Genomic DNA, 18,558 nt, shown 5'->3' on the forward strand with positions numbered 1-18,558 from the left:
TCAAGTAAAAATGTACAAGAAACAAAAATAAACACGACAGAAGCAACATGTACCAGGGATTAGACTGCAGCTGTCCACTGTGGGCTTTCGAAGACTGAGTGGGTTTTCTAAGGTAAAATTGTATTTTTTATATGACTGAGTTTATGATTCAATATTCTCAGAGTTTTCGATGGATGAAGTTGTGTGGCTGTGAATGTTTAGAGTCTGTCACTGATGAGAGAGTTTAGAATCTTGCACTTTGACAGTCTATAGTTGTTAAATAATGTTTACTGTTACATCCTTTAAGGTGTAGCACAATTGCCACGAAGGTAATTCCTTTAAGTAGGACAGATTATAACCACATTTGACAACCGCTTGGTGCCTGAAGGGCTGGGGTGGGACTTTGTCCTCCAGCCTGCTCTCTAACACCTGGAGGAGGGGCCCTGACGCGCTACTAAAGCACACCCGATTCCCCGCAGTGTGGGACGCATCCGGGCCAAGACCAGGCCCATCCTAGGCAGGATGAGGCTGGGCCACATCTCGTGGCCCAGTCATCTGGGCAGGGCTTACAGTTGGCACCCCCCTCAACCTTCTAACATCGCAGCTCATGGTAACAATAATACATTTTTTGTTGTTGTTTTGTTTTGCCCTGACAACATGGGTAAAAGAAAAACTGCAACTAGCAAACAACAAGGAGTAGGTTGCCCCCATGCAAGTCTTCTATCACAAAATCTCTTTCCAGAGTGATGAGGGTTATTGCCTCGGAGTTAGAACAGGTTGAGGAAAAGATTGGGGCAGCACAGGAACAAGTACAAAACCCTTTTTCGGAACCTATTGTGATCATCGCAAATAAGGGCTTACCTTTTCAGGCCCCAACTCTGCTTAATCAAGCTACAGTCCAGAGGTCTTCAAACTGGGGGGCCTCTAGTGATCCCAGGGGGCCGCCAAACTCTGGCCAAAAGAAATATTATACAGATAACATGCCTTTGTTTTAAGCAGAAGCATGTTATTGCAGTTTAAAAAAAGGTAACAGTACTTAACTGCAATGTTTAAATAGGTTTAGACCTACTTAAACATTGCCATCTTTCTAAAATAATTGTGAAAAATTCTGGGGGGGGCAATGATTTTTATTTTTCAACTGGGGGGCGCGGCTTAAAAAATTTTGAAGACCACTGAGCTACACTGTCCCACGTGGAGGGAGGGGCTCAATCGCTAATTGAGAAACACCTTGTAGTTATCCCACAGATTTTGCTGAGGGGGGAATCTTGCATAAACTCCAAGGAGGGTAAATTTCACAGCTTGCAAGCTTACCTGTGAAAAAGAGAAGGGAAACAAAAACTAAATAAAACGTTAATTGTACCTGCAACATATCGAGTAATGCTTGTACCACGAAAACAGTTTTTAGGGAGTCTGCTACTGTAACTGATCTGACTTTGATTAGTGACCCACAATTACCTGGTGTTTTTAGCCATTTTCTTTCTAAGACTGAGGCGATTCTTTACAATTTTTATGGTAAACTTGAGTCAAATTGCTCTGCCTTGCTTAAGAATGAACTGGGCAACATGGCCATCCCAACAGTGGGCTCCTCACCCTTATACAAAGCTATTCCAGTCGCCAGTTTACCTGACCCCAAACGGAGCATTCTCAAAGCAAGCTCGCTGATATAGCTCCTCGGTGCCGCCATAAGGAGGGTGTCAGAGAGGAGGCTTCACTACATGCTGGCAGGGCTAAGGGGGGCAGGGGGCTTATTCTCAGCTCCAGCAACTGCCAGGGACTGTAGAAATGTAATGGCAGCGGGCGTAGCGGCAGACTGTAGCTCACTCGAATTGACCTGCAACGCGAAACCAGACAGGTCCTTCTACAGCTTCCACCCGCTTGCGCCCCATATGTTATTTTGCTAGAACATGTTCCTAAATCGAGTTCTAAGTTTGGTGAAACAGATGATTGTCTTAAGCGCAAAGTGGCACACTGATTACAGTAGAACTCACGGTTGTACATTGATTTAAATATGAATATTATTTATACTCGGAGAGTGAGCTGGATTGGTAATCTATCAAAGGTTAGGGATGGGGACTGTGTGGTGGCAAATTTGAGGGACCTCGGCTTGGTTCACGCAATATTCCACCACTTAACACCTAATCAGGACAATCGAGAGGGCATAATGTCTATCCAGTTAGCCATTTTTAGACACCAGGTAATGGGATGCTCGGGATCGGCTCACACAATCAAGGTGATACCCCCTTACCTCAAGTCAGCAAAACATGTATAGTGTTCCTGTGAGTTCCCGTTTTGATCTTTTAAGCAACATGGACTCAAATGATTGACTGCAAATGTCAGAGTTGGGGACAATGCAGCAGCAGGATCAGACCCCCTTTCCTTTAAGTATTCATTTACACACAAAGCCTGGACTTCAGCCCAGTGGACCCAGAATCATTTCTAATGATGTATTAACATCAGTGAACCCTAAATACTTAAGCCTAATCTCTTGGAACATTGCCGGTGCCCTGTCTAAAATGGATAACTCTGATTGGGTGGATTTTGTGTCATATTTTGGTATAATCCGTTGCCAAGAATCATGGTCAACAAAATTTCTTCAGTCAGACGGGTATGCAGCTTTATCACAGTTAGCTACACCGTCAGCAGCAGGGAGAACAAAGGGGGGGCGGTCTCTACTTTTGTATCAATTAACCTAATAGGCACTAAAATGACCAAGGTGAAGCCCTCTCCTTATTTCTTGATTATCCTGCTAGCATTCCTGCTAGAACCTGACATACTTATAATACATTTTTATCATAATGTTTTTGAACAAAGAGAGTGTCGAGTGATAATGGAGCTTCACAGTTTCATCGCAGAGTTTATCTCTGTCGTCACGTCACATAATGGTCATTTGGGCAGAGGATTTCAATATCTCACTGGGTCAACACAATGGTAGTGGGGTCTGTGGGTTACACGACAAAGACGACAACTGTTCGCACTTTAGGCATTCACCCCTTGGGAGGCTTTGAATTTGTGCCTTCTGAAGCATGAATTTGCTTTCCTAAGAGAAGTTCGAGATAGGCCTGGAAATGATAGCTCTACCTTTACGGATCCCTTCAGGAACGGTGAGATTGATTTTTTAGTAATTACAGCAAAACATTCGTCTTTCCTTCATGATTAGAAGATCATCCCTGGGTGTAACAGTGATCATAATCCCCACCCTATTCATCTAAATTTCCATCTCGGAAATAAAACAGAGAAGTCAGCCCAGGAGTCAACCTAATAAAAAAACAAGTGCCTACGACAGAAACGGGCTTATGTTAAAGCCACTAGCATTTAATCTTTTAATTTTAAAAGAGAGTTTTCTGCCAGTTTTAACTTGCTTGAGAGAAGATGTAGCAGCAGAGTTTAATAATTTATGCAGGACAGTGGCAAATCATCTGTCAATCACTGACGGGGGTGACGTTTGCAAACCCCATGGTTGGTTTAACAAAGCATGTACGGATGCTCATAACCATTTGAAAACAACCCTGAAGGCAATGCCTCGTATTGCAGGACATATTCCAACAGCAAGAGCAGGTTACAGGATTGCCTTAGAAGTCAGAAAAGAGAAATTAGGACTAAAGCCTGGAACAACCTTATCTGTCCCTCAAATACCGGAAATTCGGAACATTAGTGAACCATCTCTTTTTCACCGACTCAGAGGCCCCCAGAGTAGAATGTTTAATTACAGCAGATGGATGGGCGTCTAACTACACAAGCCTATTCAAAGAGACTGTTACTTCAAATTCCATAGTCCCAACGAATAAAATGATAAAGGTGGCTGAGGGTAGTGGTAAAATACACTCCCCATTGAGGTGCGTGAAGTTAAAGTTGCTATTCAACAGAGTACATCAGGGACCAGACGGGGTCTCCATTGACCTTTTCAAATCAAACATAGCTCTCTGGGCACCCTTGTTAACTAATGTCCTTAGGTACGCAGCCGCTGGTCATTTTCCGGCTTCATGGAGGACAGCAGTAATTGTCCCCATTTTCAAGAAAGGTGATAGATCACAACCATCCTTTTGTAGGCCTATCTCACTGATAGATTCTAGTTCAAAAATACTAGGAAGAGTTATCCTGCCACACCTAGAAACATGGGCCACTAAGAAAAACATTTTATCACAACCACAATTTGGCTTCTCTGCGTGAATTGGGATACTTAGGCCTTACACCTCTATCCTATTGCTTAGAAGTATGTCCTTGCCAAAAAAGGCATATTACATCTAGCTTTATAAATTTCGCTAGCGCCTTTGACTTGGTGAATAGGGCCAAATTGTGACAGATCATGAAAAATATGGGTGTGGACCAGGACCTATTAAATTTAATTAAACATTTGCACCAAGAACTCACAATCTCTATTCAGTATGGCCTACAGGGTGAGATGATAGATCATATTAGGTCAAAGAGAGGAGTGAGACAGGGGTGCATTATGGCCCTCTTTTTATTTCTTTTATATATTAACGGGGTCAGGAAACACCTAATAGACACAGCCCCGGATATTCCTAAAATGGGGGATTATCATATTCCTATCCTGTTATATGTGGAAGACATAGTTATAATGGCAGGCACTCTGAATGGTCTACAAACCTTATTGGACTCATTCCTATATTTTATGGATTCCCTTGATTTAAAAATTAACCTGGCTAAGACATATACCATGACCTGCAGGAGTTTGCTCACAAAAGCCATGACGGGGGGAGTGATTGGAGAGAAAGCTGATCTGTGGATAGTTAGTGCATTGTGATGTAGTAGTTTCTTTTAAATAGGTGAGGCGTCATCTCTTATTTATAATGGAGATGCGTTGGGGCGGTCCACGGCGATAGGGGGATGTCATTGAAAGTGTTGGGTGCATTCCGGAGAAAGGCCTGCAACCTTGTTTTTTTGTTTTTCACATTTGTTAGTCTGATGGTGTATTGGCTACAGGTGTGCGTAGATCCATCAGAAATGGAGAGTTTGTCAGATAAGCAGGGGTGCTAGTCGTGCTACCTTTGTAAATTATGTAGCTGCTTTTAAAGATAGTAAGGGCCAGCAAGGAGAGCCAATGGAGTGGCAGCAGAATTGGGGTAATATGATGATATTTCTTAAGGCACTGGATGAGATGTGCTGCAGCATGTAGGATGCCCCTAAGGAGTGCCAGTGTGGAGTCTGTAGACCATGGCGTAGGGCATTACCACCATTCAGATGCGAGAGTACGAGGGCTTCAACAGCAGTTCTGAAATCACATTCTGTGAGAAATGGGTTGACTTTCTTTAGAAGAGAAAGCAGGTACCAGCCCATATTTTTTTTGGGGTTATGTGTTCCTTGAGGGTGAGGTTGGTGTTAAGGGTCAATCCAAGTGACTCAGCGTTTAGTGAAAGTTGGGCTTCAAGCTGGCATTATTGCTGTTATTGAACCAAATTTGTAATGTATTGTGTTTATTGTTTTTGACAAAGAACAGGAATTTGTCTTGATTCAGTTGAACTTCATGTAGGCAATGGATACTTAGATCTGAATGATGTGCAAGCAGTGTTTGAGGCGTTGTATCTCTGAAGCAGAGGAGACTTTTGAGTACAGTAGTGTGTATCATCTAAATATTGGTGATCTGTGATTCTTTTATCTGTTACTAGAACTCCAAGCAGCTCCATGTAAAGATGACAAGACACAGGAGGGAGCCCTGGGGCACATCACTGTGGATATTTTGTGACCTGAAAGTGACTGTGAGCAAACTGGTGCCAGTTTGGGAAGGTAGGAAGAGAATCAGTGAAGGACATTGCCAGTGAATCCTAGTCCACAATCCATGGTACGTACGAGGGTTGGATGGTCGACCAATTCAAAGGCAGCTGACAGGTCCAGCTATATGTGGTCAAGAGGGTATTGTCAACGATGTGTAATATTTTGGTCTCTATGCTGTAGCATGATCTTAAGCCACACTGGTAGTCATATAGGAGATGGTTAGCAGTGATGTGGTCTTGGAGTTGAGACTTCTTTTTCAATGATCTTGCTGATTAATGGTAGGTGAATGATGGGCCAATAGTTATCCAGATCATCAGAATCTAGTGTAGTTTCTTTAGGACTGAGAGATTTGGCCTGCATTGAAAGCTTCTGGGAAGATGCCATTTGTAGGGGATGCATTGACAATGGTTAGTAGCGGTAAGACAGGAGAACATCCCCAGAGACAGCTTTGAAGAAAGATGATGGTAAGACATCATCTTCATAAGAAGTGGCTTTTAGGAAGTTGAGTATGTCACTGAAGTCGGGGCGAGATAGAGCTTTGTAGGCTGAACATTGTGGGATTCTGTAGAAGGAGTGGATGTAAGAATTGAATTATGCTTAGCGTCATTGATATGCTGTCAGATCTTCTGTATTTTTTCACTGAAGAAGTGGTTGATGGCATTGCACTTTTCTGCAGAATGGGGATAGGTTGGTCCAGCAGGGGGTTGACACAGTGCTAGACTATATTGAACACCATTCTGCTTTTGTTGGTGGCTTCATTGATGGTGCTTGTGTAGTACTTTGTTTTAGCTGTCATGAGCTGTCTGAATGTTGAGTTTAGGGGTTCGGTATCAAGAGGTCTTGGGGAGTTTCTTTTTCCCTTTTCCTTCCTGTCTTCATTTAGATTGTTTATTGTTGTTTAAAGTACCAGGGTGCTGAAGGCTTATATTTACATGTTGTAATTGGGGCATATATGTTCACGTAACTTTCCTAAAAATTGTTAAACCTGTTTAGAAGGATATTAGTGTCAGATGTAGAGTTGATAGGATGAGAGAGGAGTTCAAGCATTAGGTTGCCTCTGGAGAAGTCTTTGACGAATCTGATGATTTGGTCTTTTCTTTTGTGTTGATCTTGGATTGTTGGCAGGTTGCCAAGGATGTAGATAGAGATGGCAAAGTGGTTGTCCAAAATAGGGGGATATGTGGTTTATATTTGATTGTTGGTGATGTTGAGAAGACAAGATCAATGACGTGGTCTTTGAAGTGTCTTGGTTGTGTGACATTATATTCCACATTGAGTGTATTAATTAAGGTTGAAGATGGCGTCTGTTGTGTTTTATTAAGGTTGTGTTGTCTGAGATGTTGAAGTCACTGAAGAGGAAGGTGTGGGCATGTTGGATGGACAAGGTGATCAGGAGATATGAGAATTCACCAATGTAGACACTGTTCAGTTTGGCTGGCTTGTAAATTACATGGAAGGGTGCTGTCAGAGTTTCAGAGAATGGAAAATGGCATGTATGACGCTCCAAGTATTTGAGTATTACTTGCTTGCCTAGGGTGCAGTACCAGGATGACTAATGGATGACAGCGGACTCCTCTTTTTGTTTTTGTGCAGTCCACACAGTGGATACTGTAGAATGTGGGAAGAAGGATGTCAAGGATGTGAGAAGATGTGTGTCTTAAGCAAGTTTCTGTTATGTAGAGGGCATCTAGCTTGTGATTGATAATGATATTTGTGACATCCGATGCATTGGGTACTGCAGAGCGAACATTAAGAATGGGTTGGAATGTGTGTTTTGAAATGTAGTGCTCTGTGGTACTTAATGGGATGTGTATGGGACTGTGTCGGTTTGTTGTGTGAATGCCTGGGTCATCAATATCTGGATATTATTGTGGGGATTGGCAATATGGGGTGCTGGGTGATCCACATGATCACTTCTAGCCTTCTAAGTTTCAGCAGAACAGGAGTACTGGCCCCAGGCCCCACCTGGCCCTACCTGGCCCTAAAAAGCATAACAGACAATTCACTTGTCTGTGTCCCAACTTAGCTGGGTACACCCAGGTGATGGGGCACCCTGACGAGAAATAGGGAGAGGCAGGAATTGATTTCACTTCCTGTGTAGATGGATGATTGGAAATCCAGGGATGTCACTTCCTAAGCAGATGGATCATGGGAAATGAAGTCCTCTTGTCTGGCTTATTTTAAGTATGGTTTTGGTGGGAAACCAGTGATGTAATTTCCAGATGGATGCTAGGAAATCCAGCCTTTCTGCCTAGGCTAAAGATACAGCAGTTTTAATGACAACCGTTTCAAGCACACAAACTATGTGAATTTTTAATAAATTCAGAACATTTGAAAGTGCTGCTTCCCATCTCTTCCGGACAGTGCTTTAAAGATATATCAACAGCAATGGCCTGCTTCATCTGGCCAAAGCTAGGTCCCACTTTTTCTGGGGATGTGGAGTTAGGAAGACAACAATCTCTCCAAAAAACAGAACATTGTAGCAATCCCAGGTGAAATACATTTGTATCCATGAATGCTCTGTACCAACAGGACAGATTGGTAGCAGCTAACCTGTAATGGTGTCCAGCACTGGCGCTGCACTTGGGCAATACAGTTTCTTATACATTTGCTGAAATGCAAAAGCCATGACAGGGCTTTCCCTTGTCATCTTTAGGAATTATAGCACAGGGATATTTGATCACAAATCCACAGGCAAAAATAATTGTAAGAAGAGGTACAAGTGATTTTATGATTTTCTATAAATATTCTCCCTTTTTTATCCATCTCCAAAGAGTTATGATCTTTATTTTCCACATGATTGATGGCCAGATGGTTTGCTTGACAGTTTACTTGGAGCTGGGACAACCCAGTCATTTTTTCAGGTGAAAATCATCCACTTGTCTATATACTTTATGTATTTGGTGGTGCCCCAATTTGGGTGTCCTGGCTTCCTTAAGACCAGCTTCCATGCAGAGGCTGAATAGCAGTGGTGCTGCTCTGAAAACTGATCAGCAGGTCGGACCTTCACTCGTACTCAAGTTCACGTTTATATAAAGCCTCGATTGGATGTGGAAATAGTTTTGAAATTTCTCAAAATGAGAACTTGGTCTGTAGTAGCAGCTGATCCCCAATTTCTAAGGTGGCACTATAAACTATGAAGCATGCATAGCTTGATGATTGGAATACCTGATGTGTCAACCTGGAGACTATCAAGATGTTGGGAGTATTACAAGTGGTACAGACACTAGTTTGATAAGCAAGTGAGTTTGGAAAGCAGCAAGGTCTTAGCCAACCACTTGTCTAGCACTTTCAATAATATTTTAGCATAAAGATTATATTCTACATCCAGACGGGATCAGAGACTGGCCTCCTTGAAAACTGAGTGGAGTATGCAGCCCTTTACCTATCCGGTACTACAGATTGCAAAGCTGGAAAATATATTGGAATCAGACAACTGGTGCAATAAACAGGGTCAATTTAAGCATGGTGCGAGAGAGCTAATTAGGTAAAGATGTCTCTGCCGTCCTCTGGGCATCAATACCGGTTTCATATTGACAGTATCTGTCACACCCTCCACTGTATCACTACCTGAGCCTAGAGGTAATAAGGTAAATAACTCAGCGTTAAAATATAATTGAATGCTGTGACTGATTCATGTCTGACATGTAACACTATTTGCAGAGTCTGATCATCCATATTATCAGTATTATTAATAGAAGACCAAACTGTGTTCTGGGCTTTGAGTTTTCAGCTATGGTGTATTCTCGAACATTGCTGATCATTATAACACTATTTAGTCTCACAAAATAACTTACAATAGCTGATAAAGCTGCTTTTTTATTTATTTAATCTTATGCATGGATTTGCTAAAACGAACACTGTGTTTCATACTACGGATCTGTGCACCCATCAATCCATAGGCGCTGGAAGGAAGGGGTGCAGCATCACCCTCAAAATAATTATGTTGAAGTTCAGGAGGTAAATGAGAAATAAAAATGTCTACATTTTGTTTTCATCTCATCATATTTGCTCCGGGTTCAGGGACAGAGGTCAAATGTCAGGCTATATCTTCAAACAAATTGCTGCTTTTTAATTTAATATGGAGTCTGGTTTTTAAATGACATTTTCAGACTGCAAAGTTAGAGGATTTTGTAAAGTAAACCTTATAACGGTCTTGCTGTGTTACAGGGAGTTTCTATGATTTTATCTTTTTCTATTTTCTATCACACAACCACATATAAATACCTTTAAATGAACTGCACAGATATTTCAACATATATCAGCTGGGAGGGAAGCACACTTGAAGCACTTTTTAAAAATGTCTGAAGTGCGCTGGGAACAAAGATTTTAATAAGATCAAAACAAGTCAAGACACTTTACTTGATGTTTTGCGAATAATAAATATTTGCTGAAACTCCGTTTCCCCTCTTTGCACAATCCCTATATCGTCAGTAATGTAACATTGATGACAGCACCTCCGATAAGAAATTTGTACCAGCACTACTGCATTAATCTACGCTTCCCCTAAGTTTGCCCCAAATCATTTGTTAAAATACCTCTTTCTCAACTGGATCAGAGTCTGACAATGTTGTACTATGTAAATCTGCAACATCTTAATCACTTCCTCCCAATTGTTGATAACCACATTGCAATAGGTGTATCTTACTGTGTGACACATCTACATGGTATAATAGACAATGAGCAATCTTACAGACAAATAAAATAAATATGCTGTGAAAGGTAATTTGAATTGCTGTTTGGGCATGGATGTACTGGTTGAATATGATAGTTCGGGTTTGAGATGCCTTTTGAGGCCATGAATAAGGTAATAACTTAGTTTATGTTGGTTTTAGCAATGGCAGTTCGGACTTTGGAATTTATTGTTCAGTCTACGTCTATTTGCCCATTACTGGGTGAAATCCAGATTTTTAGTCTCTGAAGCTTTTCTCACATTTTCTCCTGTTTAATGTCGGATCGAATTGTCATTTCAGAAGTTGAGTGATGCAGTAGTATTAATCGTTGGAGTCCATCTCCTTGCAATTCAACTAGTCGTGGAATGTTCCTATCTTGGAAAAAACATCTCCAAATCAGGTCCTGTTTTTTCTTGCCACACACTTTTCCCCTCAGACAATTACCACCTCACTTCCTTTCCTTTCAGTTAGTAGTCAGGATAAGCTACACAAGTCATTACTGTAACCGGGGCTTGCCACTTTGAGTTACTCCGTATAAGGGAATTTCAGCCTCTAAGCATTTTCAGGCACCAAATATCTTAAGCCAACTTTAGTTCTGCTTCATTTCGGTTACTTTTCTAAACTAAATGTAATGTTTAAAAAAATAGCGAAAAATAGTACACATTTATTATTCATCTACACAATGGTTTAGGAACCTTTGTTAAATTTAAACAGCAAGGCAACCTTTAAAAAAAATATAATTCAGTTACTTTTAATGAATTCTATGCATCACTTTTAATAATTATTACAGTATAACAAAAATATATATATTTAAAATGGGAGTTTTAATATTCACTTAATGCTTTAAAAAATAATTTAAATGAATTACAGAATAAATGCAAAATGAAGTTAATAGTGCTGTAGCAGTTTTTCTTGTGTTATGAATTTAAAAAATACATATTTAAAATTAGTTTCTATGAGTGATTAACATAACAATATGTTTAATAGCTTTTTATTGTATTTTTAAATTATTCTTTAATTTTAATATTTTAAATTATCTCAAAATATAATGCTTGAAGTTTTTAGAATCAAATGACACGCATGTGCTATTCTATATATCTTATAACAATTGCATTAATTTAAATGTATTTATATTTTTTTACAATTTTAAATAATGTACTGTAATTTCACATTGTTTCTTCATTACTTTCTATGAGCGGGTGATGCAGTACCACTGGTTGGCCCTTTGTGATGCTGGACTTATTTCAGTTTTTTTGTAGTAACTTACACTTACATTTTGTGAATAAGCAAAAAGTAGTAAACTTACTCAAAAGTGTAAGTGACTCAAAAGTGTGATTTACCTTTGTGAATCAGGCCCTGACTTGGTAACAGCGGGTGACACACCTGAAAACCCAGTTGCCACACAATCCCCTACAAGTGACCAGATGCACAGACACACACCTTAACCAATTTAGAACACTTTCCAGACTATATCGGCCTTCCAACCGAACAATAGCCTCATCAAACAGGAAAGTTGGCTCCCCGAAGATCCTTTTCCACCAACTACGTTTGAGGGCAATCAAGGACTTCATAATACTAGCAATTCTCTTAAATCTATACCTCTATAATAACTATCATTCTAGAAAACACAATCTGCTTCACTTAAAAAACATTAAGAATTCCACACTAGGTCCACAAAGCTGCTACAACTTAGTGGACACATTGAATATACTTTTCTCAGTCAGTCTCCTCAAAGAGCAGGCCACCAACACCTACAAGCATTTCCTTAAAATCCAGGTCTTACTTAGTAATTCCCAGTTTGGTTCTAGGCCTTTGTGAACTGTTCCTTGGCTAGAGAATTCCCAGGACAGGATGAGCCAGATCACTGAACTGGATAGAATGGTCTGCAATCCTATAGCACCTCTCCGCTTTTCCACTCTGCCGCCTGTCTGAAGCGGATGGCTGTCTTACTACAAACAGTCAGTTGGCAATGTGGGATGTAACTAAAAAGGGGGTATTTGTTAATTATCTTTGACAGAGCTGGCACATTGGGTCATTTACTGGGTATAAATTCACCTGTTGTTCCTGATGGCCAGTTGCGTCCTCGGGGTAGCTATGGCTCATGGGCCCCTAAGCAGGAACATGACAATTTGCCAGGCATGGTCTCAACCACTCTCCCTGTTCCTTCTTCACTGGCCCTCTTTCTCACCACTGCTTTCTCCTATACCCAATAGTTTGGCTTCTGAAAGGCTAGACGTTTGTCGTTCCTCCTGAGGTAGCTTTAGCAATACAACACTGTGGCAGGCCATCGACTTTGCATAACCAATATTAGTGTTCCTTTGTCTTATGGTATTCTTTCAGAAATTTTGTTACAGTTTCTGGTGACCCATTGTGGTTCCCTGACATCCTACAAGAATGTTTGGAACTGGGATTTGAAGTTTTTTTCTCTATTATGTGTGTTAACTACCTTTCCTGGTTTTTGTTTTCCACAAAGTGTTCCAGAGACAAACCTTGACCTTCCTGCTCACCTCTTGCACAGTTTTGAGCTGATTTAACCTAGTGGAAATTCAAATGGTTCTTTTTGTCATCTCCTTCTGGTGATTAAGGGCCTGATAATGAGTTTGGCAGGCCGGGGATCACTGGCCGCCATCATGTTGGCGGTTTGCAGAACTAGAGACCACCAGAGTTCTGCTGACACTGCCAACCATCCACCAACCCTCTTGATGGAGGCTGGGAAGAAGCAGCTATCACAGGGCGGTATAGACAAGGGTACCGCTGTGCATATTACAATGTGCTGTTCCACAGAGCTGATATAGACAGGAAAGACCACCTGCTTCAAGACATCGGAATCAAAGGAAATGGGAGGTTGCTCACCCATTTCCTTCTTCTCCCTTCAGTCTCCAACGTGGATCCATCGTCCAGGCCCCCCCTTCACCACAGCAACTTCACCCCTGAAAAAAAAATACAGGTGTGTACAATTTGCATTTTTGTGCCATTTACTGGACTAGGCCTATATGACCTAGTCGTCAACAAGGCAAAAGTACATGCACAAAGTATTTTTACACTTGTCATGCATATGTGTAGCCATTTGGTCAAAATGTGCACACCTGTAATGTAAAAATATATCTTGTAATACTGACCGCGTCCCCCGCCGATCGACCGCTGTCAAGTACATCGCCGCTGGGCCAGCGATAACATTGTAATGCGGCGGTCAGGTGACTGTCGACTCAGATCTTTTTTGTACCACCAACTTGGCGGTCTGGGGGTCCGACCATCAAACTCGTAATCTGGTCCTAAAGCTCTTCTGTCGCCTCCTATTGAAGCCTTAGATGAGGTATACCTTTAAAGACCCTGTCTCGCAAGTTTCTGTTGCTTGTAGAAATTACTTCTGCATTTAAGCTTTGGGAAATATGTGCTTTTTGTGCTTCGGATCCATTCCTTTGCTTTTTTCCTGAAGGCCTCATTTTGCAAACCTGCCCATTATTTCTTTAATAGGTTATTCCACATTTCCACCTTCACCAGGAAATTATTCTTCCTTACGTCTGCCCTTCTCTCTCCTCAGATGACGAAATAGTTTTACATTCCTTGGTGGTTGGATGGGCAGTACATATAGGTTTGCATTATACATCAGATTTCCATAATTCAATTGGTTATTTGTCACTTTTCTTGTATGTAAAAAGAGTCAGACATTTTATTTCCCCCTTATTTGCGGGACTGAAATGGTGATTTCCCGGGTTTGAGTCGTTGAATGTTCCATTGCCCACATCAGTGTTGGGTCACTCTGGTATCATCACAAGGCAGCATCCTAGGCTGTTATTACATGTGTATCTATTTGGCTGTCTGTGAAGGGCCAAAACAATAACAATATAAAGTAAAAAATGTAAAAAAAACGCATGCACCAAGAGCGGTTGGGTAATATTTCAGCACCCAGCAGAGTGGATGCACAGCACGAAGAAAGCTATGCAGTCCTTGTGCACCCTCAACTGATCTTTTTTATTTGCCCAGATGTTGCACAGCCTTTGGACCTGCAGAAAATGTTAATGCATCATGTTGTTGCAAATTGATCTAAATTCAAATAAAACTGTAATGATTCTGCAGCTTCCCAAATTTCCCAGTTGGTTACTGGTAATCGTTCCCCCATGGGGGCAAGTGCCAATTTTCAGCATGGTCCCGGGCACAGTAATGTCTGTTCCAGCTTAGTCTATGAAATGGCCACACCAAACCCACATGCATTCCAAGCATATTGCCCTAGGGTACATAGTCACTTCCAGGTACATAGTCACTTCCATCACATTATCTTCACACCAAAACCAATGGCGTAACACTAGCCCTCGCAGGCCCACGGTTGGGGATGGTGGGGAGCCTCAGCACAGTACATTGTGCATGTGCCCCTGGTTTGAGAGATCCTGACTGGATGAGGCATTCTCCATGTACTTTGAAAGGTGGCCCCATCAAGTTTTGCTACGCCACTGACTAAAACTAAGAAGTTTAATCCCGTAATGCTGCTAACTAGTTCAACACTAAAGACAGTACTTAATTTGTCAAATAATTAGTGCCAGTGCCCAAAGCTCTGCTCTGCTCTGACAGTGCTATTAAAATTCGGCAGCCAAATACCAAAGTTACTTAGTCGTGAATACACCTCAGGCTTCTTTAATCTACTACCGGACTACCTACCTCTTGATCTTACTCTTGATGATCCCTGCTTTCTCCTTCGGTGACGGTTTTTCTTTTCTTTTCTCTTTGTGTGTTTATATTTCCCTAGCATGTGATAATTATCTGGTGTGAAAAAATAAGTCCTGGTCTCCAAACATGAGTGCCTGTGGGCCACACCAACAACGAACAGTTTAAACAATGGTGATATGACTTGTATCGCGCACTGCTACTGCTGAAAGTGTCCCGGCGCGTAGCAACGGGTCAGACTCAGAGAGCACAAAAGGCCAGTTTTATCAGCCTTTTTTTTTTTAAATGATGCAGCGTTACTAAGAGCTCGGAGCTCGTACAGTAGTTTATTCCATGCAGCAGCTCCTTGATATGTGAGTGATCTTATTTCTGCTCTGGCTCGTCGGATTGTGGAAACTGCTGCTAACTGTTTATTAGCCGATCTCATATTTTTCTGTGGGTTATAAAAACTAAACCTTGCCCTTGGATAGACGGCCCCAGTCTAGTACCTGGCCCCATGTACCAGCATAAGTTCTTTAAACAAGATTTGATAGGGAGCCAGTGAAGATCTTGCAGATGGGAGGTCATCTGTGTTCTAAACAGCAGGTTAAAAAATAAATGTGCTTCATTATTTTGGGCTACTTGAAGCTTGCCCAGCTGCTGTTCTGGTAGTCCAAAGTATAAGGCATTACCATAGTCCAGTCTTGGGGATATTAAAGCCTAAATCAACAGCTTCTTTGAGGAAAGGACAAGAAGTGTAAAACTTTTTTAAGGAACGTAGCACCAGCAAGTGCTAACTACTGATCTAATTTGATATTTGAAACCCAAATTATCATCAAATTTGATCCCAGCTTCTTAACTGAGCATTCCTGCCGGCATAGGGGGGAGGCATCTTCAGGCCAAAAGGTTTTCCTAAATTCTGCCACGGTTACCAATAAACAATATTTCCATTTTATTTGCTTGACATTTGAGCTGCTGTATGGCCATCCACAAAAAGACAGTAATCAGGCAGGTTTTAATCGGAGCTCTTGACAGCTCTTCGTCCTTACCACATGAAAACAACAGCTGCGTGTCGTCAGCTTATGATATCATTTTTGCCCCAAGGGCTTCTGCAATCTGGGCCAAAGGTGTGAGAGACAAATTGAACAAGGTAGGACTTAATGCCGAGCCTTGGGGACCTCCTGCTGACTGCTCACATGGTTTCAAGGAGAAAGGAAGAACCCTAATTTTTGGCTTTGACCTGCCAGAAAGGAAGCAAGCTAGTCAAAAGCTAGTTCTGTTACATCAATAGCCTGGAGTCACGCTAGGAGTCGTGAGTGGTGGACCATGTCAAAGGCAGCTAATAGATCTAACATTATCAGCACCGCCTTTCCCCCACTATCTAAAATGCTTTTGATGTGTTCCAAGACCACCATCAGTGCTGTCTCTGTGCTAAAGCAGTTCCTAAAGCCGGACAGGCTAGGATGGAGTTGATTGTTGGCTTCCAAAAACGGGAAAGCTGTTGGTTCACATGCTTTTCATAGATCTTGGAAAAAGCTGGAAGGAAGGAAATAGGCCAGTAGATTGATGGAATGCTAAGATCTGCCAATTTATTTTTTTAATCAGAGGCAGAATATTTGCTTGCTTCCAAGAAGGTACTACCATAGGTGCTAATGAAATGTTAAACACCCTATTTAGCATAGGGTTAATGATAGCAGCCCCCGCTACTAATAGGTTAGGCGGGCCTGGATCAGAGGGTGAGCTCGATTTCAGAGTACACAAAGCTTGCAACAAGCTCTCCAATGCTATTGGCTCTAAGCTAGACAGAGTCAAGTTAACTGAAAAGATCAGTCTGACCTGCAGTTTGCTAAGTAGCTCTGCATCTGCCTTTATCTCGGTGGACAAACAGGCTTGAATGTTCAGGATCTTAGTCTGAAAATACATGGCTAGTTGTTCACACCATTCCGTCAGAGGATGGTGGGTCCTTATATTCACTGCCGGCTCCCTAACGTTTTTAACAATAGCAAATATTTTCTTGGCTTTATTTTTTGCATTCTCAATCTTGTCTTTTAAGCAATCATGTTTAGCTGCTCGTATTTCTGCATGGTATTTCTTAAGAGATGAATTATATATATCCTTGGCATCCATATTCTATTATTTCCTCCATTGCCTTTCCCGTATCTTACATATTTGTTTCTCTGTCAGAAAACCAAGGACTAGAAGGTCTATTTCTGCTTGTTCTGCAAGGGAGAGGAGGTGTCACTTTATCAATAGGTGTCCTTAATCCAATAATCAATCAGCTCTTCATACTTCTCTAACTCATCTAGAAGAGATGAACAGCTAACTTCCAAGGCATGAGTAAATTCCAAATGGTGTATTTTGTAGAATGCTTTATATGTTGCAGAAAGGTTAGTAGCAGGGTCATGAATTTTCATTAGAGCCTGCCATGAGAATTTGATCAGGTGATGATCTGACTAAATGTATAGACTCTTCATGAACATTTTCCCAGGGGCCAAGAGGTTTGGTCTGTGATGAGCCCGAGGGCCTCATTGATGCTGGGAGTGGCGTTCAGGGGATGGAGTTGGGGAGATTGGTGGTAAGGTGGGCATAAGTGAAGCGAAGGATATAGATCTAGTGACAGAATTGAACAATATGAAACCAGAAAACCTGGGATTATTATAGGCATTCCCACTTTACTAAATTGTGTGATCCTAGGCAATTGTTTAATTTCACTTTCCCTCCTTTTTCTTCATTATCACATATAACAGGGCATCAAGATACATGATTTCAGAGTGTGCGCTTGTTAGAAAGTGGTTCTCTATTTGGCAGAGGTATGCACCTTGTCCAAATAGGGACCACAATCCTAGTCAGGGTAAGTCAGATACACAACCTAAACTAATCTGTGCTCGCTATCTGGTAGTTTGGCACAGAGCAGTCAGGCTTAATTTAAGAGGCAATGTGTAAAGTATTTGTGCAGCTCACACACAGCAATCAGAAAGAAGCCTCTACAAAAAGACTCCACACAAAATAAAGATTTTTTATGTGTGCAAATCAAGACCAAAATGACAAAATTCCAATCAGTATGTAATGAGGTATTGTTTAAATTATTACACGTAAAAGCAGTGCTTTAAGAATCAATTACTCTTTGATTACGGGTAATATGGTACTGTCTCTTCAGCGGTGCAGAGTCTGCCTATCTGTGTCTCAGAGGCCCTCTGCAATTTCAGAGGAGGCCAGGATGTCACAACTGTTCAGGGTGTCTCGGAGCCACTATGGACCCTGGTAATGCCAGGTGTTAGGGTGAACAAGGGGAGCCGCTGCCTCTCAAATCCCGCGACGACTCTGCTCTGAGGTCAAGGTGAGGGAAAGTGCTCCTCTCAGGGAGTTTCATCCTTGGCAAGAGGTTTTGAATGCCAAGTCGAGGTGGCAGTGAGACTGCACCCATAGGCTCTGCAGTGGCAGGCCTGAGACATGTTTACAGGGCTACGTGAGCGAGTGGCACAATCTGCTGTAGGCCCACTAGTAGCATTTAATTTACAGGCCCTGTGTACATTTTGTA

At 41.6% G+C, this 18,558-nt stretch overlaps 1 protein-coding gene across 4 annotated transcripts in view; it reads left to right on the forward strand.

The window, feature by feature from the left end:
• The window catches only part of B3GAT1 (beta-1,3-glucuronyltransferase 1), a 270,500-nt gene that overhangs the window by 220,994 nt on the left and 30,948 nt on the right, over positions 1-18,558 (forward strand). The window lies entirely within an intron of this gene.

The sequence above is a fragment of the Pleurodeles waltl genome, chromosome 3_1 (assembly GCF_031143425.1).
Source record: "Pleurodeles waltl isolate 20211129_DDA chromosome 3_1, aPleWal1.hap1.20221129, whole genome shotgun sequence".
Classification (NCBI taxonomy): Eukaryota; Metazoa; Chordata; class Amphibia; order Caudata; family Salamandridae; genus Pleurodeles; species Pleurodeles waltl.